Below are 27,921 nucleotides of genomic sequence, written 5' to 3'. Positions count from 1 at the left end.
CACACACACACACACACACACACACACACACACCACACACACACACGAGTTTTTAAAAAATGTCTGAGTAGCCAGGTGGTGGTGGTGCACACCTTTAATCCCTGCAGAGGCAGGCAGATCTCTGGGAGTTGGAGGCCAGCCTGGTCTTCAGAGTGAGTCCCAGGACAGCCAGGACTGTCACATAGAGAAACAACTGTCTCAAAAAGAAAAAAAAGTAAAAAGAAAAATGTCTAGAGTAGTTTCTAACAGGAGAGAGCAGGGAGGGGCAGGATGATTGGAGCATCAGCAGGAAGGCTGTGCAGTTATCCAGGGAAGCTCTTTGCAAAGACGAGAGCTCAACTAAAGGAGAGGAGCAGGGACTGGGAGGCACTGGAATGAGCAACATGTAGCCATTGGTGGGGATGCAGCTAGGAAAGCAGATGCTGAGAGCAGGGGCTTGAGCAACAAGAGGAAAGGGTTACTTTTGTATCTGGTGTAGCCCAGGATCCTATTCCAGGAGACACAAGTTCACCATGGTGGGGGTGCTAGCCTGTGCTACAAGGGCTCCCGTGACTTCTCAGTGAGTTGGCCCTTCTCTCCCACTCATCCCTGAGCTGTTTGGGTGGTGGAAGGTCATCTCCTAGTGTCCCATGCAGTCCAAGTGGCTGTCAACCCTCTGCTCAGCTTTGCAGAACTTCCCCTTGCTTTTAGACGGTGGTGCCTCTACTGTCCCTGCCTGGAAAATGCTGACCTTTCTATTGCCTTCTGCCCCATCTGGGAAACTTCTTCCCTTTAATGGTCAGTTTTCCCAAAAATGAGTCTCAGCTGAATGAGCTCTTAGTCTCCGGCTTCTTTGTCTAGGAATGGAGTTAAGAGCACGAGCAGGCCCAGTCTCAAACTTGAGGAAACTATTGTCTCTGCCGGTTTCTCCGTTGCTCTACTCAGCCAGGCAGAGCTTCTTTACAGGGTCATCCAAATGGTTGTGGTGGGGCAACTATTTCAGAGTTCTCAACAGTTTTAGAGATGCGGGAAAGCCCAGCATCACGCTGTCCTGGTGGGATTGTCCAGCCAGATCAAACACACAGAAGACTTTTTCATGATGGTGTGGCTAGATTCCAGATGTTTCTAACAGTCTGTCCGTCATTTGATGCCAAGTTCTAGCACCCACAGAGGGTAAAGACTGGGTTCTGGGGAGAGACGATGAACTTTTGTGTAAAACATTGAACTTAGGATGTGTCCGGTGTGTGTAAGATGATGGTACCTAGAATCTGTTACATGTGCAGTTCTGTTGTACAGGAAGCAAACAGTAGTCAGGAGTTTGTCTTTTTCTTTCCTTTCTATGTGTGTGTTTGTGTGTCTCTGTTTTGCATAGATGTTACACATAGTGCATGTGACATTGGTGGCCTCCTATCATTCTCTGCCTTATTTATTTGAGCTAAGATTTGTTAGTGAACCCAGCTTTAGGCCAGTCATTACAAACCTTGATGACCTTGTTCCCCACAATTCTGGGGTTACACATGTGTATACATGGTCACACTTGTCTTTCTGCAGAGGAGAAAGGAAGGTTTTAGCAACAAGTCTTGAAAATCACCAGTTTCCCTTGCCGTCTTCTTTTTCAACAACTTTAATCTGTGTGGGTGCACATACTGAATTACACTTGAATACAAGGGGAATTTAAAATTGCCAAAGCAAGGGAAAATGTTACATGACACATAATTTTAACTGTTTTTCTTTTTCCCCTCTCTGGTAAATTCACACTTCTCGGAAGCTATGAAGAGAAGCTGTTGGAAGATCTGCAGCTAAGTTTTACAGTTGTTGCTGGTGGTCATTAAGGGAGATAGGCACTGTAATTGCCCACGGCCTTGAGTCCTATATATAAACTGGTCCCCGCCATAGAAAGCGAATTCTCATGAAGCATCGGGACTGGGATGGTGATCTAGTTTAATTTCTGTTTCTGTGACAACATACCCTGGCCAAAAGCAAGCTGGGGAAGAAAGAGTCTCCTTGGCATACAGTTCCAGAATATAGTTCATCGTTGGAGGAATGTCAAAGCGGCTAGCCATACCATAGTCACAGTCAAGAGCAAAGAGAAACAAACACATCCTTGTGGCTTGCTTCTCAGCCAGTTTCTCCCACTGTTACACAGTTCACGGACCCCTGCCTAGGGAATGGTGCTGCCCACAGTGGGCTGGGTAGTTCCACCAATTAGCAGTCAAGACCAAGCCCACAGATGTCCCCACAGGGCAACTTGAGCTAGATAATTCTCACCGAGATTCTTTCTTCCTAGGCTATATAAAACAATGCATCCCATTCTTTATCAATTACACACACACACACACACACACACACACTCACACACACTACTTTCAAATCATTTCTATGCCTTGTCTCTAACATCTCTTGCTAATCTTGTAGTGTAAATCATAGCCTGATTTAAAAAAAAATACCCACAGTCTTTAATTCCATGTCTTTCAGGGGTCAGCTTTGAGAACTAAAATAAATCATGACATTTCTCTGACTGACCAAGTCATCATCTCCAGACAGCAAGACATGTCAAGCTTCATGTGGGGAATAAAAAGTAAAATTCAGAAAATCTCTCCAGAGAGGGTCTTCGTAAAGGCACGGCCAGTTTCGGCTGTGGGCACTTCCAGGTTGTGGGAGTAACCAGTGTGAGCCTGAGCAAGTCACTTATTTCTTGAGCCTCCGTTTCCACATCAGCCAAACAGCTGGAAAGCCAGGTGCGGTGATGCGTGCCTGAGAAACTGAGGCATGAGAGTCAGGAATCTATGATTGTCCTCAGCTTTACAGTGAGTTCAAGGCCAGCTTAGGGTGTTTGGGACCCCATTTAGAAGACCCAGTGAAGCAAACCAACAAAACACAGAGCTAAGAAAGAACTGCTTTGTAGGGCCATTGTGAGCGCTGTAAACGTGTAGTTTGGTCACTCGCTCACTCACTCAAGATGATGTCCTGAGTATAGGAAACCCACAGATGCAGGAGACCCCATTTCTACCATTTAGCTTATATGGAGAAGATCTACAAACAAGCAACACAGTAAAATGTGGTCAGTTGGCTTCTTGTTTTCCTGAAAAACAAAAACAAAAACAAACCAACACTATGAAGAGCAGGTAAGGTCTAGGTAGGCTGGTCCTTTAAGGGTATGTGTCAAGTGGATTAGGGGAAGTAAAACCTAGGTGTGAACTTATAGTGTAAAACACAGCCTAACTTTAAAAAATACCCGCAGTATTTTATATGCATATGCTTGAGAAAGTTTGCTGCAGATCCCTCTCCTCCCATTCCTCTCACCCAATCCCTCCTCCTCTTCTTTCCCCTCTGTATCATTTTCATCCTTATCCTGGAGGGATGATGGAAACATTGAATAAATTCTTTGTCAGGAGAGTTGCCTGTCAAGCAAGCATGAGGATCTGAGTCTCATCCCCAGCATCCACTTAAGAAAGTCAGGCATGCCTGTAATTCCAGGGCTAGGGAGGCAGAGACACAGGAGCCCTGAGATTCACTAGCCAGGCCATAGAGTTGATCTTCAGGTTCAATGAGAGACTTTCTCTCAAAAACCAAGGTGAGGAATGATTGAGGGAAACACCTGCTCCTGATGTCTGGCCTCTGCTTGCTCATACTTGCACATGTGTATACACACATGAACACATGCACATACATGTTCCTGAATTTACTGGTTGTTAAGACTAAGCCACATAGTTGGGGTTGGGAAGACGAGGATGGGTGCAGGAAAAGTCCATATTTAAGGGATGGAGAGGGGTTACTATTGTTCTGGCTAGTTTTTTATTGTCACTTTGACACACCTGGAAGTAGGGAACCTCAGTTAGAGTTGCCTCCATCAGACTGGCTGGTGGGCACGTCTGGTGTGTGTGTGTGTGTGTGTGTGTGTGTGCACTTTCTTTATTTTTAATTGATGTAGGAGGGACCAGCACATTGTAGATGGTTTGCCTTCGCCTGAGGAGGATCCTGGGTTATACAGTAAAAGCCAGCTGAGCAGAAGCAGAGCTAGCAAGCATTTTAGCATTTCTCCATGCTTTCTGCTTCGCTTCCTGCTTGAAGTCCCCCCCCCCCCACTTCCCTCAGCGATGGACTGTGACCTAGAAGTCTGTCTTGTTAGTGTTGCTGTTGCTGTGATAAACACCGTGACTAAAGCAAGTTGGGGGAGGGGGAAGGGTTTATTTTGCTTACAATTTTACATCATCGTTGAAGGAAGTCAGAGCAGGAACTCAGACAGGGGAGGATCCTGGAGGTGGGAGCTGATGCAGAGGCCATGGAGGGGAGCAGCTGACTGGCTGGGCCTGCTTGGCTTGTTCTGTCTGCTTTCGTACAGAACCCAGGACCACCAGCCTGGGGCAGCCCTATCTTTGATGGGCTGGGCCTTATCTTATCAATCACTGATGAAGAAAATGCCTTACAGGTCTGCCTACAGCCTCATCTTAAGGAAGACAGTTTTTCAATTGAGGTTTTCTCTTCTCAGATGACTTTAGCTTATGTCAAGTTGACCTGACAACACATCTTTGCATCATTAAACAAATATTCCACAACATAAACAAATGTAACACATCTTAAAATATTATCTCACGGGCTGGAGAGATGGCTCAGAGGTTGAGAGCACTGACTGGCTCTTCCAGAGGTCCTGAGTTCAATTCCCAGCAACCACATGGTGGCTCACAACCATCTGTAATAAGATCTGGTGCCCTCTTCTGGCTAGCAAGCATACAGATAAAACACTGTATACAAATAAATAAAATCTTAAAAAAAAAAAAAAGATTGCCTTTTAAAAAAATATTATCTCACAACAGAAACACCTTTAGGTATGTCTGTGAGAGTGTTTCCAGTAACGTTGAACTGAAGAGAGAACACTCATACTGACCTGCGGGTTGTACCACAGTGGGGCAGGGTCCCAGGCTGAATGAACAAGAGAGAAGGCGATAACCACGCACATTCGTCTCTGTTTCCTGATTGCCGGCACTTGTGACCAGCTGCCTAGCGTTCCAGCTCCTCTGCTGTCTTAACAAGATGATTGCGTCCTAAAGCTGTGACGATGATAAATTCTGCTTTCTTAACGTGCTTTTATTAGGTATTTTGCCACAGGAATGAGTAAAACAAATAATACATTCGCTTTAATCACTTTATTCCCCAATGAGTGTAGATTACAGAATATCAGAGTCAGAAGATCGGAGGGCCTGGTCTCAGGCAAAAATCTAACCTAGAGCACGGAGTCAAAGTCAATTTTTAGACTTTGTTCTGAGCTGGAACTTAATTGACTGGTCTTGTCTTAGTTCCTGGATCCTTTCATGACTGTGAACGGAGACATTTCTAATGCGAGTTTTCAGGAAGGATCGTGACATCATAGTCCAAAGGCAACCAGATCCAATTGCTTCAGGGCAGAAAGATCAGCACTCTCCTGCAAGGCTAGTCTGCATGCTTACAAGAGAGTCCTGGTGTTGCTGCCTTTCTGGGTTTTTCCAGAGAACTTTCCTTCTAACAACTTTCTGGAAGTTAACACCCAGGAGCAGATCGGTCAACTCCGATAAAATCTAAGCTGGGCTTTACTCCACTTGGCTTCATCTTCCTGACTAGGCTTATCCAGATTTAGTTTACATACACATCTGAGATCTCAGGGACAGCCAGTCTCAGGATGGGAGGGATGAACAGAAAAGTCTCAGACAAGGCGCAAAGCCTACTATAGGAGATAAATATTGGGCAGGCCCAGGGAAAAGAATCAGACAAATAAGAAATGGAGAAAAAGGACACAGAACACTGAAGTCTCAGCTGTTAAATTTTAGCCTTTCTTAATGATTGGTTTAACCTCTTTCCACCACATGACTTTTATATTTACTTATGACATTAGCTTTCGTTTTCAACTTGACACAACCTTGAACCACCCCGAAAGAAAGTCTCAGTGAGAAAGTGTCTACATTGTATTGGCCTGTGGGCATGTCTGCCAGGAGTTGTCTTGGTTAATTGATGTAGGGAGATGCAGCCCACTGTGGGTGGCGCCATTACCTAGGAAGAGGGTTCTGAACTGCATCAAGGTGGAGAAATCAAGCTGAGAACAAGCGAGTATGCCTTCATTTCTCTCTCGTCTTGACTGTGGATGTCACTGTGGATTATTTGAAGTTCCAGCTTTGACTTTTCCACAACCTGGAATTACAAATTGAAATAAACCCCTTTCTTTCCTAAGTTGCTTTTTGTAAGGATAGATGATCACAACAATAGAAACGAAACTAGACCATTTATAACTATTTATGTATCAATTTTCCTCACCAAAGTCTAAGCCCCGCACAGGCGAGACCCACATGATCAGTTTTCAGGGGGCAGTGGGACTTCTCGCAGTCAACTAACAGACTCCAAAGGTGTAGCCTGGAAGTAAACCTGCTTAGATTTGTGTCAGATAAATACTGTTGACTCTTCTGAGTCATAGAAAAGAGCTTAGAGCTTGAATTCTGCTAGAAACATCTCAGGAGATTTTCCTAGAATTGGAAGAATTAAACCTTTCTCAGCACATTTGACCAGCACAGTTTAACTGACTTCAATTTAATAGTCTGGTTCTGGGCAAGAACAGCTGGCACAGGTGCAAACTATCAAGTTCCTTAGAAGATGTTTGAGTTCTAGGGTTTTGGTACACGGTCGGTTATATTTGCATGGAAACAAAGACAGCATCTACATCTGGCCACGGAACTGACCCCAAGAGGGTCTGCCCCCCACCCCACCCATTGCTCTCCTTTGTGTTTTCAATTTACTTGGAACTTAAAGGGTCTAGAATTTTCTTACTTCAAGCGCTGCACTCACTTTCTGCTCAGAGCAACACTCTGTATGCTTGCTCTGTGTAGCAGTCAGCTAGCCTTCATTTGTCCCTGTTAAATGATGCATGCCTAGAAGAAGCTACAGAGTTGCCCACTCCTCAAAACACTTCAACAGCTGCCAATTTTACTTGTAAAATGTCTGCTAGGCCTTTTCTCACATTTCCTCTTTTTTTTTTTTTTTTTTTTGCCACTATGTATCAGAATATTGTCACCTTTCAGCCCAGGATCTTGCTGAAACCACCCGAGATTGGGCATCCCTTCTTTCAGTCCAGGGGCTGTACTTAACGCCAGTGCTAGGAAGGCCTGTGAGACACAAGGATTTAGTCCAGCTCTCTTAGCTTGATTTTCAGGGTCCAGAGCAATCAGGGACCAATGTACCTTTCTGACATTCTCTCCTCAGGCATCTACCAAGCCCGTGTCCCTGTCACAGTTGATATCCTACCAATTCGCTAACTTAGCATGTACATTTATGCTTCTGTGACCCTGTTCCACCGCCTTCCTCTACCCAGGTTGGTACTTCCCTCCTCTTCTGGGTGGAAACTTACTTCCCCATTAAGGCCCATCCAGGTGGAATGGAATCTGTGCAGCCTCCCTTATCTACCCTCACTGACGTCAGTGATTGGCTGAACAATCAAAGAGGCAGTACGAGAAGGAAATATAAGAAGGAAGCCAAGGCACTATACCATCCTCCTTTAAGACATCCGGAGCAGCCAGGTTTGAGTCTTCGGCGTCAGGCTTTCAAAGACTTTCAAAGACACATTTAGTTAGTGTCTGCGTGAGCTTGTGGTGCACAGGCCACGTTAGTTAGTGTCTGCATGAGCTTGTGGTGCACAGGCCAAGGCGCCTGTGTGAAGGTCAGAGAGCAGCTGCAGGAGTCAGTGTTCCCCCACCACGTGAGAGCTGGGGACTGAACTCAGGTCAGCCGGCTTGACAGTGCGTGTGTCTTTCTCTTCTAAGCCATGTTGCTGGCCAGATGAACGGCATTCTGAGGAGAGCTTCACTGATGAAAATTTTTCCATTGACTTTTCTCCACTGATTAAAATTCTTCATGTGATTCTTCATAAAACAGTGATAAGGTTTTTATTTTCTGGTTTGGATTTGATAGAACAGAAGGGGAATACAAAAGAGCTGAGGGGGGATGGGGAGATGACTCCGTAGGTAAAGTACTTGCCTTGTAGACCAGAGGGACACGAGTCTAGGTCTCCAAAACCCATAGAAAAAGCCAGATAATTATAATCCCAGAAACGGTGGGATGGAAGCTTGCTAGCTATTTAGTAGTTTAGCCCGGAAGTCTGGAGCACACAGTAGGGCAGAAACAAGAGAGGTGGGTTCCACAAGGAGGAAGGGTCCTGGGTCCTAAAAGTTGTCCTCTGATCTCTGCATGCCCCATGCATGTGCCTGTACACGTGTACATCACACACACACACACACACACACACACACACACACACACACACACTGGGATAGAATAAAGGATTAAAAATCCCAAATTGTTTTTTTTTTTGGTAAAATAACTAATCTAACTGAAACTTCATAAAACATTCAGCTTAATTTTCACATAAGCACATCTCTTTTGTGCTTGTATTTCTTTACTTCATGCAATATTTTGCTAAAAAAAAAAAGCAGGACCCACCTGAAGAAAGGGCTGTAGTTGATGGGGAAGTATATGCTACTCTGGGTGTGCCGTGCAAAAAGCATCCTGTCTGATATCCATCCCACCCTCACCCTGCCTCCTACCCCACCTCCCACCTTTGACCTTTCACCCCTCCATAATCTGGGCATGAGCAGGTCCAGTTTATGTTGCTACTCTTTAAGGGAGTGGAGTTGAAGCAGTCAGGTCCTTCTGCTCTGATGCGTCTGTTGCCCTGAGCAGAGTGCCTGATACACTCATCCGTGGCTTCACTTTGGAGTGTGACACACAACCTCTTGCTAGTTTTTCAGACACTGAAATTTGAGGAAATTCTGACTTGGGTATTTAAAACTGTTTTAGGCATTTGCTGTGTTGATGCTAGAGATATACACTTACTATCTCAGGAGCTTGGGGAGACAATCCTCTGTTTCACAGTTGTGATCAGAATGTCAATCATGAGCCCGAACAAAGCCAGATGGGTGCTCTAGGGGTCCTTAGATAAGTCACCCCTCAAAAGATGGAAAGAAGCATCTCTTTAGATCCTGTGCTGTTCTCCTCGAAACAGTTTGGGATGTTTTCCAAGACTACCCCCTCCATCTCTCTGCAATGGACAAATCGGTATCATGGAGCTGTTGCTGCTCTGGGATTGTCCATCCCTTGCTACTCTCCTAGGTTTAAAGTTTGGGCTCTTGATAAAACTGACAAATTAACAAGAGGAAAGGGAAGTTTTGATTTTGTACACATACAAAAGAATTCTTTGAAAAATGTGACTCAAAATGTGGCCTATAAACCATCTTAGGCTAAACAGAGGGAAGGGGCTGTGGCCTCTTGGGTGGGACAGTCAAGTTCTGACACGTCCAGGAGTTGCTGTGTGACAAAGGGCTGCCATGTCTGCAGTGAACAGTTGGAGTTATCTGAGGTTACAGTTCTCCTCCTCCTACAGAAGCATCTTTAAAAGTGGAAATTATAGCATTAAAAATGCCTTTACAAGGAGGAAATTCTTACTCTAGTTTCAGGAAGTAAGGGAAAAGTAAAAAACATCAATTGCTTTGAGTTTAAAATCATTCATATGCCCCCAAAGCATATTTTGGGTGACATTTCTGGCACTCTCTCAGTCTCTTAGTAAAGATTTTCTGTATGTGATGCCATCACGAAGGCCCTTCTCAGTAAATAAAAAGTTAAGTAGAAAGGGGAGGAAGAGAGAATGTTTTTGCTCACCTGCCTAAGAATAACACATTGCTTTTCATAGTGTGGCTAAGTGCTACTTCCTGGGGGGAGGGGAGTCACTGATTTGAATTCACACCAAGGTATAAATACGGTTCACACTCGTTCTTTTCTGATCGGTAGCTGAATGGAAGAGCGAGGTGTTAGAATACTCCAAGACTGAAAGCAGCAACTTGTAAAGTGGAATTTGGTATGAAGGTGCCTCCTTTGGGTATATGCACAAGAGTGGTAATACTGGGTCTAACTGCTTCCGGATTTTCTGCGAAGCCACCATAGTGATGTCCAAAGTGTCTGGACAAGTTTGCACTCCCACTAGCAATGGAGGAGTGTCCCCCTTACTCCTCATTCTCTCCAGCAAAAGCTGTCATCCGTGCTTTTGATCTTAGCCATTCTGACAGGTTTAGATGGTATCTCAGAGTCATTTTGACTTGCATTTCCCAGATGGCTAAGGATGTTGAACAATTCCTTAAGTGTCCTTCGGTCATTTGAGATTCTTCAGTTGATCTCTGTTTAGATCTGTACCCAGAGGACGGAGTCTGTGCTCCAGTGGTTCCTGGCACTGACTTAGTTCTATAAAGACCAGTTGTATCAACCATGCACTTTTAAAAGATAATCATGACTTCTATTTCTTGCTACCAGCAGATACAGTTGTAACAAGAAAATCAAGCCTAGCTTCCTGACTGCTGTTATAGGGGACCCGAGGTCAGTTTCCAGTACCTGTCTACGACAGGTGGAGCTGGAGTTACAGACGTGGGTGCTGGGAACTGAACCCCAATCCTCTGCAAGAGCAACAGGTGCTCTTAACCACCGAGCCATATGTGCAGCCCAAGACCGTTTTAACTTAGAGGAAATACCTACCCAATAAGCAGACTTTTCAAATCACATCTGCCCTCCGTCGTGCCAAGTTTCCCCCTTGCTGACATCCTGCCTTGCACAGCTATGTGTACTGCAATCAATAAACACACATTGATACATTTTCACCTGGAGGCCATGCTTCCCATGAGGATTTATCTTGGTGTTGAACAGTCTATGGGTTTAGATGTTAGCATAATGACACATCTCTACCAATGTAGTATCTTATACAATAGTGTCGCTGCCTTAAAATTCCTTAGTGCTATGTGTACCCTTGCTCCTCCCAAACCCCTGAAAGCACTGATCTTACTCTCATCAGTGTGTGTGCCTTTCCCAGAATATAAGCTAACTGGAATTGTGCAGTGTGTAAATGCTTTAGATGGACTTATTTCATTTAGCAATATTCATTTGTGCTCCGGCCACATTTTCTCATGGTTCGGTAGGTAGCACACTCATTTTTAGTACCAAATCCTATCCCATTGTCTGCAAATATGTTCTGCAGTTTATTCATGTGCACCGACAGAAGAACGTCTTGGCTGTTTCCACATTTTGATAGTAATGAGTCAAGATGCTGTAAGAATCTGGGTAGAATAGGAACTTAGGGGGACATATGTTTTCAACGCAATTGAGTAAACACCAAAGAACAGAGGGCTAGAACATATGTGGAGAGTATGCTAGCCTCTTAAAGGTAAGACGTTGGAGTGGCTCTGGAGTTTTGCATACCACCCTTAGAAGGGTTGGTCCTTTTGGCTTACTGCTCTGGTTTGTGTCTTGTATCGCCGTTACCCTTGGTTTTAGCTATCTAAGTAGGTGTGCAGTGGTCATTGTATCCATTTTTTTTAGTGTGTGGTGTTATGCACCTGTATGTGCTCATGTGTGTGTGCCAATATATGTGAGGGTCCATGTGCATGCGAAGGCCAAAGGTCAACACTGGTGTCTTTCTTGTTTGCTCTCCACATTATTTTTTTCAGGCAGGATCTCTCACTGAACCTGGAACTTGCTGATTCTTTGAGACTAGCTGACCAGCAAGGCTTAGTGGCCCCCTTTGTCTTCACCTGCACCACACCAAGCATGGGGGCTGTTCATGTCTCACTCTACAGGCAGAACCTATCATGGAGTCTCTTGGGTGGGAAAAGAGAGGAGAATTTGTCAGGCCCGTTTCCTGGGTCTATGTGAAGCCAGACACCCTGGCACATAACTGTTTATTCAAATGACAATGGATGCTCTGCACAGCCCTGCACCACCCAATCCAACTGCCAAAAACCCATTTATTTTTATACTTCAGTTAGCCTTCCCTGGGCAGCACAGCAGCTTATACTGGTTTCCTTCTCTGTTCCTTGGCTGGTAATGCTACTCAGCATGCTATGTGCATTCAACATTATCAACTCTTATGTAAAGCCTTACCCTCAAACAAGATATAAAAACAAGATATATATATATCTGTTACAGCATGTCGTTGTGATTCTATCCCTGCAAGCAATGGTGCTAGGATACCATTGGGAAGGAAAAAAAGAAGAAAGGAGACGGGAAAGAAAAAAAGGAAGGAAGAGAAAGAAAAAGCCAACAAAATTGAAATCACTCCCTGATTTGTGGTGTTTGCCAGTTTTTCTACTGTATATTCCTCAGATTTGGAAAAAGATGCTTAATGTCAGTTCCCAAGAGCAAGTCCAGTTGGCACATCACTGGGATTTGTGGTCTGGTCTTATTATGGTGTAGTTTTCATGCAGACTGTGCAAGCATTCAGGAAAGGGAGTTGGGGAGCCTGTCTTATCGTTGCTGGTGATTGGTACCTATTCCTGTGTTTGTCATTAGCCAAGATATTTTCCCTAGCATCTTTAGTGTTGGTTTTTGGGAGATTTCTCATCTCTCTCGGGATCAGCTTAATAGGCCTTTTGGAGGTGGATAACCGAAAATGTCCTTTAGTAATCATAAAACACAGAGCCCCTGGCCCCAGGAGAAGCCAGACTACCTGCTTAGATCACAGGGACAGGGACCCAAGGGCTTCCATGTCAACCCCTCTCCACTCTTCTACTCCTTTGCTTCTCAGGGTGTGTGGTGGTTGTCAACTTGATTGGATCTGGAATCAGCTAAGAGACATACCACCTGCGGGTGGGTCTGTGATGGTATTTCCAGGAAGGATTAACTGGGGGAGTCATATTTCCAGTGATATCTCATATAAAAAGAGGTCGATGGACAAGTGGATGCTTCTGCATGTCTGCCTTCACTCCTTGTTCACGAGTGCATCTAGTCTATTGCTGCTGACATCAGAACCCAATTTTTTCCATCTTCTCATGCACACTAAAACCCAGCAGCTCCCTAGAAACCCTCTTAGCCTTCAGTGCCACATAGGACAGCTGAGGAATCTAGCCACATGATGTGAGTAGACAGCCATTGTTGGGCATAACCCATGTCATGTGAGCCAGTCTAATGAATCCTTTTCGTTATATATTAACTCTATCTGTTCTTCATTTATAGAGTCTTGACTAATACATATGTAAGATTAGTCATCACATAAAGAGCAGCTGTAATGGAGAATGTGTCTCAGGAGGTGTCATTGGAGATAGGGTTTTAGAGGACAGGCCCTGGCCACTTACTGCAATCATCTTGTGCCTAAAACCATCACAGGCCAGAGTTAAATTGTGGCTCTTGGCATATTTTATGACACATGACCGTGGAGAGTCGCTAAAAGTAGTGTGGGTTGGATGTGAGGGCCCTTGGGGATGATACACACATACTGGGTCAGTGCTTGTGGGCAGGGGAAGAAAATAACCCAGACATGGGTCTTCTGGAGGGCAACCAACCAGCTGATGTTCACACCATCCTGCTCTGCTTTTTGTTGCTTTCAATTCCTGTTTGGCTCTGACACGATGTTTTGGGTCTAGACCAAGCAAGCTGCATGACTGTCCCCAGCTTTCTAGACTTCAAAGTAAGTTTGCAGGTGGCATTACCGAAGGCCTTCTAAAGAAGAGATGTTGGCATCAGATAGTCATTTGTTTCTTTTGTTTCTGAGGCACATATGGGAGAGAACTTGGTAAAGTGTGTCTCTCCTGACAATGGGCTGGTTTGGATACATGGTTCCAAAAGGGTAACCCTAGATATTCTTTTTTTTTTTTTTTTTTGAGACAGGGTTTCTCTGTGGCTTTGGAGCCTGTTCTGGAACTAGCTCTGTAGACCAGGCTGGTCTCGAACTCACAGAGATCCGCCTGCCTCTGCCTCCCGAGTGCTGGGATTAAAGGCGTGCGCCACCATTGCCCAGCGACCCTAGATATTCTAAGAAGTGAGGTAGAATCAAAAGACGTTGGTTCTCACAATTAGTCATCTTGTAACATGGACTTGAAGGTCTGTTAAGTAGCTTTCCCCCTAGTTGAGCCCGGAAGCGTTTCTATGAACAAATTTTTGTCCTCTTGTTCTACCTCGCCTTATTTCCAGAGACCAGTTTGCTCAAGATGACTGACTCAAGCTTCCTTCCTCTCCAAGCTTCTCTGCATACTGCGCTGGTCATCATGGCGGTTAATATTTGACCATCAACTCAACGGGGTCTAGAATAACCCTCAAGGTGTGAGCCCAAGCAGCACACCCTTCCTTCCGTAAGTTGCTCTTGTTAGGCATTTTATCACAACAGCGGGGAAAAAGTAACTAACACAGTCACTTGAGTGTTATTATAAACTAATGGTATTGTCATCTATGACGCTGCACTTAAAGTAACCGAGCAGAGGAACTCTCCCAGAAGCCACAGAATAAAACCCAGGTAGGTTCAGTTTGTTTCATTGATCTCAATACAGACACAGGCTCAAGGAGGAGGCATTTCAAGATATTGCATGGAACTCTTCCTTTACACAGAATAAGGATATGCTGTTCTCTCACTCCTGTTTGTAGTTCCAACACACCGGCATCCCATCTTCTGAAAATGCGAGAGTGTAGAACTGGAAAGCTAAAATTTCAGCGCAGAAAGAGCCTCTGCAACTTAAACCAAGTTTCTAAAAATGTGCCATGTTATATAATTCAGGAAGGCATGGAAAAGTACCGGTTGGCATGGAGCTGGAGGCTGTCCTGCCTCTGACTCACGGAGGCAAAAGCCCTTGAATGAAGACGCTTCTTGGAAAAGTCAGATGAAGCCCATTAAGCCTCCAGGATCTCATGCCTGAGAACAGTGGTCAGATTTCCAAGTTTCTTCTTGCAGCTCTTGAGAAAAACATCAAGGGCTTCTCTGGTCCCTCTAGCCAGCCAGTGCTGTCCTTCTGTTTCTACACCACCACAGCAGTGGGGGAAAGATGATCTTCAACAGCCCCACTAGTTTCTGTGCTGTGATCTCAGAGCCTGTTCTGGGTTGCCGAGTATTACTGTAGATTGAAAAGTTACATAGAACTGTGCTATTTTGTCAGCTAACCAGATAACACGCTGTTATGTGTAGCTCCTGTATGTGCACCTGCACATGTGTCAGGGTGCATGTGGAAACCAGGGTTCAACCTCAGGTGTCATGCCTCAGGAACCATCCACTTTATGCTCTGTTTCGAGCCCAAGTCTCTCACTGGCTTGGGGTTCACCATAGGCTAGGCTGGGGCCAGTGACTCTTGGGGTCCAACAGTCTCTGCCCCCCCAGTCCTAGAACTAAAACACTCTACTATGACTAACTTTTTATTCTTTTTTTGTTTTTAATTATGTGTAGATTTGTGTGTGTGTGTGTGTGTGTGTGTGTGTGTGTGTGTGTGTGTGTGTCTACAGGTGAGAGCAGGTGCCTGTAGAGACCAGAAGAGGGCATCAAATCTACTGAAGCTGGAACTAGAGGTGGTTGTGAACTGACTGATATAGGCGCTGGAAACTGAATTTAGGTATGTGCTCTTAAACACTAAGCCATTCTCTTTAGTGCCCCCACCTTTTTATAAGTGTGAATTATGGAATAAAGCTCGGATCTATATGTGTGCAAAGCAAGCATCAAACTGAATTATCTCCCCACACTCCTCATCCCTGCAAACAGGACATCTTTAAAAAGGTAGTGCCATAGTACTATAATTTAAAAACAGTTTATAGCTGTGTACAGAGTGAGAAAATTGTCACATGAGCCCAGGCTAAGTAGGGTGATGCTTTGGAGGAGTGGAGCTTTTAGCTTCAGGTCCCTTATGGCTTGAGGTAGCTGTCTACTTTCCTTAAATAACTATTTTGGAACCCATCAGATGCTTCTGCACATATTTTCTCTTTAGTTAAGCCCCCTGACTGCTCCAGGGTCAGAGAAAATCTACTGTGAACATGTGTGTCTTCGAAGCAACACATTCATCATTTTTAAACTCCCATAAAAGGAGGAGCTAAGGCATAGCTGCAGCACCGAGGGCACTCAGGATGGAGCTCCGGGCTGTTAGAAGCCTTAGGATGGGTGGGGTGGCTGGAATTCCTGGAGAGTGGGTGGGGTATGGTGTGTGGATGTTCACGGACACTGCCCAGGAATGTCCTATCTGGTGGCATGGCAATGCAGGTAAGGGACGTGTGCGTGTGAGTGAATTGCATGTGTGTGTACATGTGTTTGCTGGTGAACTCGGGTTTGTGCTTGCACTGGTTTTGTTCCTTACATACAATATATCCACCTGATTTCTTTGACAGGGTGTCATACTGACTTGGAACTTTCCAAGTAGGGTGGACTGGCCCGCTAGTGAGCCCTACAGATGTGTCTACCTGCCTCTGCCTCTGCCTCTGCCTCCCCAGCACTCGGATTACAAACTCGAGAGACTGTGCCTGAGGTCCTTCCTCCAGGACTCCCTTCTCCACACAGGAAATGATCAAACAGACACAGCATCTTTCCCCTGTGTGTATAAGTTACTCTTCCTGCTCTTGTGTTCAAATACCTGACCTAAAGCAACTCAAGAGGAACAGGGCTCATTGAGGGCGACAGCCCATTATAGCTGGGAAGGCCTGGCTGCAGGAGCCCGAGATGATCCCCAAATGTGTGCATTCCAGGCGGGAGTGGTTATGCTGCTTAAGTGGATGTCAGTTTATGTTCAAGAAGGGCCACATAGTTTGGGAATGCTTTTTCTCTTTAAATGTTTGACTCAAGGTTTTGCTGCATAACTCAAGCTGGCCTTGAGCTTGCTGTGTTGCTCAGGTTTGCCTTATGTTCTTAGTGGTCTTCCTACGCAGCACCCTGAGTGCTGGGATTAGAACCGAGATTTTAGAATTCCAGACCTGAAAAGGAACCCAGAATACAGGGTCTGTTGGGAACTGTGAACCCTCAGATCCTGAATTTCTTGTAAACAACTTGTTTTCCCCTGATCTGAGTGCCCACAGCTGCTCTGAACTCGAGACCCTCAGGAGTTCCTGATGGCAGGAGAGTGGTTTCTGGTGCGTTTGGCCGGGGCGTGGCTATCCCTATATAAGCTGCCCCTGGACACAATAAAGGGGGCATTCTTGCATCAAGGAGGACCTGTGTCTCGGTCTGTAAGTCTTTTTGGGTGTTTAAATCTCCAGCCCCTTGCCTGGTTCACAAACTGTATGGCGGTGCATAGAGCACAGATGGGCGTGGTGTGCTACAAGGGTCTCGTGACTTATTGTAAGGGCAAAAAAATAGGAGTGGGTCTCCCAGAGGGAAGAGGGCAATATAAAACTAGCCAGGACTCCTGCCTTCTAAACCAGTGATGCTTTCACTCCACTTTTCAATTGTCAATCGTCACGGCTTAATCCACTTCATACATGAAGCCATTTTGGTGTCTGGCCAATCCCTGAGTGATCCCTGGCCCCAGTGAAACTGGAAGTTAGTTACTTACTTTTCCTTATTGTATTTTCACTGGTAATTAAAAAGCCATGAGTCAGAGACTCAGGAAAAATTCCCCCACCCCAGGGTCTTACCTATGACGAATAAAATAAAAGGAAGTGTTTAGAGTATGCCTACAGTTGAGCAATCACCCAGCTACCTGATGGATCTTTTATTTTTTTCAAAATTAAGTTTTTACTGATTCTTTGTGGATTTCACATCATGCGTCCTGATCCCATTCATCTCTCCGTCCCCTCGCTTCCGCACCCCTGCCCTTGAAACAAAACTTAAAAGTAAAACAAAAAAACCTCAAAAAATAAAACAACAAGTAAACAAAAAAAATCTCAGCATGGAAACTATAGTGTGGCCCAGTGAGTCACACAGTATAGCCTTCAGTCCACATAAATCTTTTCTTGTAAGTGTTCCTTGCAATGAGTCATAGGTCTGGTTCAAGGTCTCTGGCTTCTGTTACACTCTCAATACTGGGCCCTCACTGGGACTCCTCTTGGTAATTCTATTGTTAGACCCTGTAGCTTTGGATCTATAGGTCCATAGATGAGGTGGGTGTTGCAGTGGGCTACCCTGTAGTCCTGATTCTGGGTCTGGGCGGTAGCTGGGTTGGTCAGCTTGCCAGTTTTCCCTCATCATCACCACCTAGGCGAGCTCTTCAGCTCTGCTCCGGCCAGCTCACTAATGTAGCAGACAGCAAGGAGCAGGGCCGGTTCTGCTCTCATCCCCTCGGGTCTAGTTCACCCTCAGACCACTAGGGCCAGGGCCAACTTTACTGTTTTGACCAGGTGAGTTATATGCCCACTTCCTGGATTAGTGCACTTGGTCGGGGTCAGGGCCAGCTCTTCTGTTTTTTATGTGCCCAGGGTCAAGGTTGCCTCCCGTGCCTGTTGCAGGTGATGTGGGTTGGGGTGCAGTTGGGGAATATTTCCCTTACCCTTGCCATGATGGCTCTTTTAAAAAATAAATGCCTGTGTGTGTATGTGTGTTCATGCATGTGTGCGTGTCTGTGCATGTTTGCATGTGTATGTGCACATATGTGCATGCGGGTATATGTGCATGTGTAAGCATGCTTGGGGAGGCCTGGGGTTAGTGTTGGGTGTCTTCCTCCACCTCTCTCCACTTTATTTTACTTTTCTGAGACAGAGTTTCTCTCTTGACCTTGGCACTCACCAATTCGCCTAGGCTGGCTGCCCAGCTAATTCCAGGGTGTGCTGGGATTACAGGTGGGTGCCACCATAACTGGCTTTTCCCATGTGGGTTCTGGGGTCCCAGACTGAGGTCCTCATGCTTGTGCAGTGGGTGTTTCACTCTCTCCCCGAACCCCTGAAGAGGCTTTAACAGAACAAATGGGCCATAGTAAGAAGAGTAAAAGAATACCCAAGTTACTTTCCTCTACTCTTTATTTGGAGGTATTCGTGTGTGCTTGTGTGTACACACATGCAGGTGAATGTGAGGGGCCCTTGGAGGTACCTGCGTGGGCATGCTTGTGGCGTCCTGAGTCTGGTGTCCTACAGCCAACCCCACATGATCTCTGGCCCCAATGAAACCGGAGTTAGCTTTTGCTCCTGATCGCATTTGTACCAGTAATGAAAAGGCTATGAATTGGGGACTCTGGAAATATCCCACAGCCCAGGACCTCCTGGAGCTGGAGTTACAGGCTACCATGAGCCACTGTACATGGATGCTGATAACCCAAACCCATCTTGGGTCACCTGCAAGAGCAGAATGTGCTCAGAATCTCTGATCCCACCTATCGGCAGTTTCTAAAGAGATCCCAGCTCTTGCCATGATGCTGTCAGTTTATAACAGGGATTTTGTGATTTTAGTCTGCTATAGAGACATCTGATGAGTGTTCTTTTGTTTTAAATACCTATAGAGAATAGAGAGAAATTCATTCATAGCTTCCTGTGAGGAAATAGTAAGTGCCATTTAAGGTAGGTGTCTCTTTTATTCAAGTTTGGGTGAGTCATTCATAGCTAATACTATATTTAGTATTTGCCCCAGTATTACATGGAAGCAAATAACACTGTAGTCAGCCCACCTCCCACACTGGATGTCCCAGATGGGTTCCAGGAAGCCTTGATGGGTTTGCACATCTCAGGTTTAGCCTTCTAACCCTCCCCAGCAGCTCCTGCCCCAAGGAGACAGGATAGTCTTCCTACCCATGTACACGTCACATCCTCCCACACGGCTCTGGAGTCTGCTGGCCCTTTTTGAGATCCAATTTAAAAATGCCCTACAGGCTTGTCTACAGCAGTCTTATGGAAGCATTTTCTCACTTGAGGTTCCCTCCTCTTAGATGACTCTAGCTTGCATCAAATTGGCATAAAGACTAGTCAGCCTAATAATACTCCAAATATCCGCCGTGTTGTGACAAATGACAAAATTCATGCATAAAAATAAGCCAACCAGAAATAGAACGCCGACATCAGGGAATAAAATCAGCATGTCAAAAGGACGCCTGCCCCTAGTTTATTACAATATGTCCCAGTGTGCTTTTCTGTCACTGCGATAGACACCATGACCAAAAGCAACTTGGAGAAAGAAAGGGTGTATCTCACCTTATAGCTTATAGACTACGATGAAGGGAAGCCAAGGCAGGAACTCAAGCAGAAACCTGGAAGTCAGAACTGAAGCAGAGGCCCCAGAGGAGGCATGGCTTGTCTGTCATGCCTTGCTCAGCCTAATTTTTCATGCAATCCAGGACCACTTGTAATGGACTGGACCCTCCCAGAAATATGCACTAATATTATAGGCTAATCCGATGAATGCATTTTCTTAGTTGGGGCTCCCTCTTTCTAGATGACTATAGCTTGTGTCAAAGAAACAAAAAATTAACCAGCACACAGTACTATTCCCAAGAACCAATATCATCCTATGGAGAAATACATAAAGAAAACACTCTCCATAGGTACAGTGTATGTGCCGTTTGGGGACTAAGTGGTGAAGTCCCCCACCACCCAGCTTGTTTATTGACAGCCTGATTTCTGGAGGGAGGCCACCGGTGCATCACCCAGGTGGTCAGATTTCCAACTACTTATCACATGGCCTCATGAGTCAATGAATTACAAGAAACTGGGAAGCTTGTTATGGTTGTGATGAGTAAGCCATCTGTGGTCTACTCTCCATCAGCAAATGATGTGGGATTCCCCTTTGTATGCTGTGAATATCATTGGTTAATAAAGGAACTGCTAGGCTGGGAAAACTAAACAGAATGCTGGGAGAAAGGAGGAGGAGTCAGAGAGAAGTCATGGAGCCCTGCCGGAAGCCAGACAGAACTTTAGCCGGTAAGCCACAGCCACGTGGCGATACACGGATTAATAGAAATGGGTTAAATTAATATATAAGAGTCAGCCAATAAGAAGCTAGAGCTAATGGGCCAAGCAGTGATTTAATTAATATGGTTTCTGTGTGATTATTTTGGTTCTGGGGAGCGGGGACAAACAAGCAACCCCCTCCTCCTACAAACAAAAAGATATGGCAACATCACACACACACACACACACACACACACACACACACGTGAGCACACACACACATGCCCTTAGTGTGTCTACACTCCCTCGAGATATTAACATTTTCTTATGAGATCTCAAGTCTTGCCATGGCTCCTCTGCACTCCTATGTATACTTAGGGTTCTCAGTTTTGAATCCCAAGAACTCAAAATTTCTGAAAGATGGATTAACAATCTTTGAAAGTTGAGAGCTTTCTTCTGCCTACTCATGGTGAAATAGAATTGCAGTCCGCAGGCATTACAGGGATCCAGCCCTCATTTTATGGGAGTTGTTAAGACCTCTTAGAGGTTGGCTACTGCCCTTGATATAACAGATAGCTATTGCCCAAGCAAGCTCTGGAAGCCAGTTTTACCAGATTACCCATCATACACCACTTCACTTAATCCAAATCCTCATGCGGCCTCATATCAGAAAGCACAATGAACTCACGTCCTGATCTATGAACATTGAAATACTGCAAGAAGAAGCATAATGAAGTTTTGTCAACATGCCCATGTTACTCGGCCTTCTGTTGATGTAACAAGTCAGGAGATTGCTAGCTGACAAAGAGAAACGCTTTGCTTTGCTTTACAGTTCTGAAGGTTTCAGTTCATGGTGGGTTGGCCCTGTTGCTCTCAGTGTGATGGAGAAAGTACCACATCATGGTGTGAGTGTCTGTGGTGGAGGAAAACTTCACCTGCCTCACAGCCAAAGTGAAAGGGGGGTGAGGGAGAGAGAGAAGGAGAGAAGGAGAGAAGGAGAGAAGGAGAGAGAGAGAGAGAGAGAGAGAGAGAGAGAGAGAGAGAGAGAGAATGTTCTACAATCCCTTCAAGAGTGCTCTGTCAGACCCACATTGGAGCACCAGACTGAAATCTCAAGGTCCAAATCAGGAGCAGAAGGAGACAGAGCACGAGCAAGGAACTCAGGACCACGAGGGGTGCACCCACACACTGAGACAATGGGGATGTTCTATTGGGAACTCACCAAGGCCAGCTGGCCTGGGTCTGAAAAAGCATGGGATAAAACCAGACTCGCTGAACATAGCGGACAATGAGGCTACTGAGAGCTCAAGAACAATGGCAATGGGTTTTTGATCCTACTGCACGTACTGGCTTTGTGGGAGCCTAGGCAGTTTGGATGCTCACCTTACTAGACCTGGATGGAGGTGGGTGGTCCTTGGATTTCCCACAGGGCAGGGAACCCTGATTGCTCTTTGGGCTGACGAGGGAGGGGGACTTGATTGGGAGAGGGGGAGGGAAAAGGGAGGCTGTGGCGGGGAGGAGGCAGAAATCTTTAATAAATAAATAAATTAATTAATTAAAAAAAAAGAGTGCTCTGTCAATGACTTAAAACCTCTCAGCAGGCTCCATATGGTAGAGCAGACTCTACCTCCTATGGTGTCTACTGTAGGAGGAGTCATATGCCAGAGAGTAAGTCCCTTCCAGATTCCATCTCTAGCATTTCCCTAGCTGAATGTAAGACTTTGGTACAAGCCTAGGAATCACCTGCCTCAGACATGCACTGGGCCTATGAAGATAGCGAGCACAATTTAATTATATTGGGCACACGACCCGAGAGCCCACTGCCTCTGAATGGAATACGCAGCATCTGGATATGGAAATGTGGGCTGAGTGATGCACACATGGCTGATGGGGGATGCTGTAGTGAGACAACAGGAGGGATGTAGCTGCCATGGGAACGGACTCTGGGAGTGACTTTATCTGGCACTGAAAGTCGAGGTGAGACAGGAGTGAGGAGAACTCAGCATGAATCACGAGTTGGCTTTATTTTCCTTTGAGACTGGGAAAAGAGATATTTATTGCTACAAGTGCAAGTTTAGCCCTCGCATTGAAACCATGTCTATTTCATTAAGCTTAAAAAAACACCTTTACACGTACACTTAACTAGAGAGTGGCATATTGACTGTGTGTGATGCCATTCATCTGCAATCCCAGCACTCTAGAGGCTGAGACAGGAGTATCATGAGTTCCAACAGAGACTTCCTAGCGAGACCCTGTCTAAATAACAACCAACCCACCAACCAACAACAACAACAAAACAGGGTGCATTGGCCACATCAGACCCGTGCTCCCCACCGTTACTTGGTTCCATCTACTTGGCTTCCACTTTGTGGCTGGGACCCATAGCGACTCTGTTGCCTAATTCCTTTCTCTGCTCAATCACACCTTGAGAGCTTTGGCTGCTCTGGCCACTGCGGTGCTTCCAGGAAAGGCTAATCTCCCCACAATCCCGCTTTAAGTAGTTCCTGGAGCTCCCACCCAACAGCGCAAAGATGGAGAGTCCCAGGAAGCTCGCTGGAGGAGGGCTTTGTACGATTGTGCTGAATTCAGAGGGAGAGGGAGCTTCATGTGCTAGTAAGTGTGGTTCCCCGTGCTGCAGAGACCCCAGACCCCAGAGCTGTTCCCATAACCAGTTTGTTTCTATTGTTCAGATGGAGCTTTTTTCCAAAGCCTTCCCTTGAAGAAAAGGCTGCACGATGAGAAAACAGATTCAGAGGGGGGAAAGATGGGACCACGAATCCCAGATGATAGACGTGACAGGAATCTAGGTTCTAGGTGGTTTAAGCAGCCCCACTGCCCACCTTCTCTTGCTTTGCCTCAGCTCCCCTTCTACCAAGTCTTCAAACATGGGACACTCTGTCTACAGGGAAAAGAATGCCAAGGCCAATATAGAGCATGTTTTTAATAAACAGTTTACTGTTGGTGCTGAAGCCTGTGACCTTTCTGATAGGTGTCCAACGGCATAATGGCACAATTGCCGGTTCCCTGGATAGGCCGCCGTGAGTGAGTCTCAGAGACCAGTCTTGCAAACGTTATCAGAGTTTAAAAGGTTAACTATGTATTTGGAAATCCATTCATTTATCTCTCCACCCACCCATTCATCTGTTACTCATCCATCAATCCATTTATTCACCCATCCAGCCATCTAGCCATCATCCATACATCCACCCATACATCAAACTAACCATCCATTCGTCCATCCAACTACCTATCTTTCCACCCACCATGTACCACTTTCTATCATCTCACCATCTGGCACATACCTGCTGGGCTTCTTCTGTGTACTCTGTAGAAAAGGTGATACCCTGAGGTGACAATAGTGAACAGGACAGGGTACTTGAAGTTTGAATGTAATTGGCCCCCACAATCTCATAGAGAATGGTCCTATTAGGAGGTGTGGCTTTGTTGGAGGGAGTGTGGCCTTGTTGGAGGAAGTGTGTCACTGTGGAGGTGGGCTTTGAGGTTTCCTATGCTAAGGATACCACCCAGTGTCTCAGGGGACTTCCTGTCTGTCACCTGCAAGATGTGGACCTTCCAGTTACCTCTCCTGCACCATGTCTACCAACGTACCACCATGCTCTTCACCATGATGATAACTGGACTGTCAGAGAGCCCCCCCCCCAATTAAAGGTTTTCATTTAGAAGAGTTACCATGGTCATGGTGTCTTTTTTTTTTTTGTGGTTTTTCGAGACAGGGTTTCTCTGTGGTTTTGGAGCCTGTCCTGGAACTAGCTCTTGTATACCAGGCTGGTCTCGAACTCACAGAGATCCTCCTGCCTCTGCCTCCCGAGTGCATGGTGTCTTTTCATAGCAATAAAACCCCTAACTAGAAGGCTCTTAGATTTGAGCCAGCATAGCCACCAGTTACTGATAAGTATGGAACACTTGATTCGTGGGAGGTCCTTCCCGTGGGAAACTTAAAGTATAAAAGAGACACTAGGTTTCACAGGCTTACTGTACACATACAATCACGTACAATATTTCATTAATTATTTGTAATATCAACTATGTTTTGAACTCATAATATTTTGAATGTATTGGGGTAACATGTTATTAAATTAACTTCATTATTTACTTTTTAAGATGCATTTTTGCTTTATGTAGTTTAATGTGCTATATTTCCAGAATGATGCAGATCTGGAAAGAAAGCTGTATTCTGCATAGATTAGTTCTGAGTGATTCTAGAGGTAGATAAAAGATGCCACTGGGTCAAGAGGTTAGGACATACCTAAGTCTTTCTTACGGAACTGGGAAGAATGTGTGAAAAGAAGTGCATTTTCCAGTAAGTGTCTGATTTTGTCTTTGTGTGTGTGTGCAATTTTAATGAGCAATGATTTAAATTGTGGTACTATTTTAGGGTACACACATTCATTCATTTTCATTGGTCCTGGTTAATTATTACATTAGTTTTGATGGTGAGGATGCCAGTCCTGGTGTTAATTTTTTTTTTTTTTGGTTTTTCGAGACAGGGTTTTTCTGTGGTTTTGGAGCCTGTCCTGGAACTAGCTCTTGTAGATCACGCTGGTCTTGAACTCACACAGATCTGCCTGCCTCTGCCTCCCGAGTGCTGGGATTAAAGGCGTGCGCCACCACCGCCCGGCTAATCCTGGTGTTAATCAATGAGGCTTGGATTGCATTTTGTGGAGAAGTTATAAATGGTGTGTGTGTGTGTAGTGCATGTGCATAAGTGTGTGAGACCAAGTGCACATGCAGACCTGAGGAGGAGGCCGTGTATCTTCCTCTAGTGCTCCCTACCTTGTTCCTTGAGACAGAGTCTTACCTGAGAGAAGCTTTTACCTGGCTTGCTGGCCACCAAGCTCCTAGGAACTCTCTGACTTGGCCTCCAAATGCTGGGATTACAGTAGCCTGGTTTTTTTTTTTTTTGATGCTATATAATAATCATCATTAAGAACTTGAGTTCGAAACTCCCAGAACCCACAAAAAATCCAGGTACAATGTGTTTGGAATTCTAGCAATGAAGTAGAGCAGAGGCAGGCAAATCATAGGGGCTTACTGGTAAGCTAGTTTACATGAAAGAGCAAACTCCAGGTTCAGTGAGAGACCTCACCTCAAAACAAGGTGGAGAGTGATAGAGGCACAGATCATAAACACCATGTGGCTACCTCTGGCTTCTCCATGTACACATACGGGTGATCAAACCTGTACACAGATGCACACACATGTTGCACACACCCTTACACACTCTTACACACACACACACACACACACACACACACCCACACACACACACACACACACACACACCTCTCAAAAGATGTAGCTAGGATCCATCCTTCTTTCATATCACTTGAAAGCCTTTGGCTACACAGAGAACTTCTAAGGTCCCTTGTGACTCTCTGAACTTAAATATTTCTTTTTTTGTCTGGTGTTTGTAACTGTCAAAGAGACTCATCAGTTCCTGGCACCCAAGGGCCCAGAGCAGCAGGAATTTGCTGGTCAGGCTATGGCGAGTGTCCCTGTCTGCCTGGCTTTGGTCCACTCTGGGATCCTGGCCTCCCACCTTCTCCTCACCGCCCTCCTCCCCTCTCCACCCTCGTCCCCTCTCCGCCCTTGTCCCCTCACTGCCCTCCTCCCCTCACACTGGTTTTGTGGTTACCGTGTGCCACTTTCTGCCCATTGAGCTTCCACTAAGCTTGCCTGTGCTGAACTGGATTTCTCTTGGCTCTGGTCCTGGCCTCTTCTCTGAACTTTCTGGCCATCAGCCTGGAGCTGACCAGTGCTAGTCTCAGAGGGTTTGATGCATCCTCCCAGAATAGCTGAAATGAGCTTCTCGACTAGGCCCACTCCTCCCTGCCTTCTCTTTCACCCTCACCTCCTGTGGCACAGTCAAGGCCTCTGCAATGGAAGGTCTGCCCAACCTTAGGGTCCACTCATTTACTCGGTATCAAACAAGTGGCATCTGTGTGCCTGACATTAACTAGAGGTTGAGACTGCAGTCACAACCACAGAACACCCTACTTTATTAGGGAGAAAAATGGCAAGGACAGTCCACACCAGACAGCCTCCCTGTATCTGTTGAGACAATCTAAAGGGAGGAAAGATGGTTTTAGAAGTTTCAGTCCTTAGCTGCTTGGCCTGTTGCCTCTGTGGTGGGGTCCAGACATCGTGATATGCTAGATCCACCATCCTTACCTAAACTTTGCTAATAATATTAAGTAATCCATATTTTTCTTCCAACATAAAACACAACCTTTCTCATCCACTAAATTCTTACATACACTGGGCGGTAGTTTGCATTTCTTTGTCTAGTAGTCTAACTCAATCAAGGTCATGTTTGTTGTATTATAACACCTTTTTCAAAGCCATTTTTATTTATCTTAAAACATCCTTTTTGAGACTTGTAGAATACCTCACTCTTCTCACTTTAAATATTTCTATGTAAATTATTCTCAAAAGTATATTTTTCATAAAACTGTCAAGTGATACTAGAAACTAAAAATCAAATAGCAGCCAATCTAATTAAAGAACAACAACAAAAGTCCCAAGGTTCCTTGACTCCCTTGAGATGCTCACTGGAGACAGGGACTTTGTATTAGTAAATGGAGAATTGGTGTGTATTTATGCCAATATCTTTTTATCATTCACTGTGCTTCCAAATACTTACGACACATTAGTTGATTCAATCAGGTTTTATAGTTTTATTTTCCTGAAACCTTTGCTGTTACATCTTTTGAAAGTTTTTTGTGATTGGGTGGAGTTTTTGGTGTTGTTTGTATTTTGAGACAGGATCCTAGGATAGAAAGATGGTTCAGCTGTTAAAGGCTAGGCTCACAACCACAAGTATAAGAGACAGGATCTTATTATGTAGCCCTGGCTAACCTGGAACCAGCTAAGCAGACCAGACTGTCTAACTCAGAGACATGCCTCCCAAAGGCCACCACACCTTGCCTAATTTCTATTCTTTGTATAGATTTTGACACTGTTTTTCTGTAATGGGCTTTATTGTCAAGATTTTCACCTTTGTGGGCATACACTTTACTGAACTCTGTTGCTGTAGTGCAAATTCAGCCATGGACAAAACCTGCATGAATGAAAGTGGCCGTGTTTCAACCAAACTTTATTTATAAAAACAACTAGAGGACTGGGTTGGTGTACCTGGGCAGCAATTTGTTGATTCATAGAAAAAGCAATCTATGGGAGAGTGATATGGCTCAAGGAGGAAAGGCACCTGCAGAGAAGCCTGACGACTTGGGTTTAGTTCCTGGGATCCACCGAGGAGGATGCTGATTCCTGAAGTTGTCTCTGACCTGCGCAGTCGCACTACGTCAGGTCTGTACACACAGAACACACATGCATACACACACACACACACACACACACACACACACACACACACACACAGAATACCTG

The sequence above is a fragment of the Microtus ochrogaster genome, chromosome 16 (assembly GCF_000317375.1).
Source record: "Microtus ochrogaster isolate Prairie Vole_2 chromosome 16, MicOch1.0, whole genome shotgun sequence".
NCBI classification, from domain to species: Eukaryota; Metazoa; Chordata; class Mammalia; order Rodentia; family Cricetidae; genus Microtus; species Microtus ochrogaster.
Note: the sequence above shows the minus strand (reverse complement) of the source record.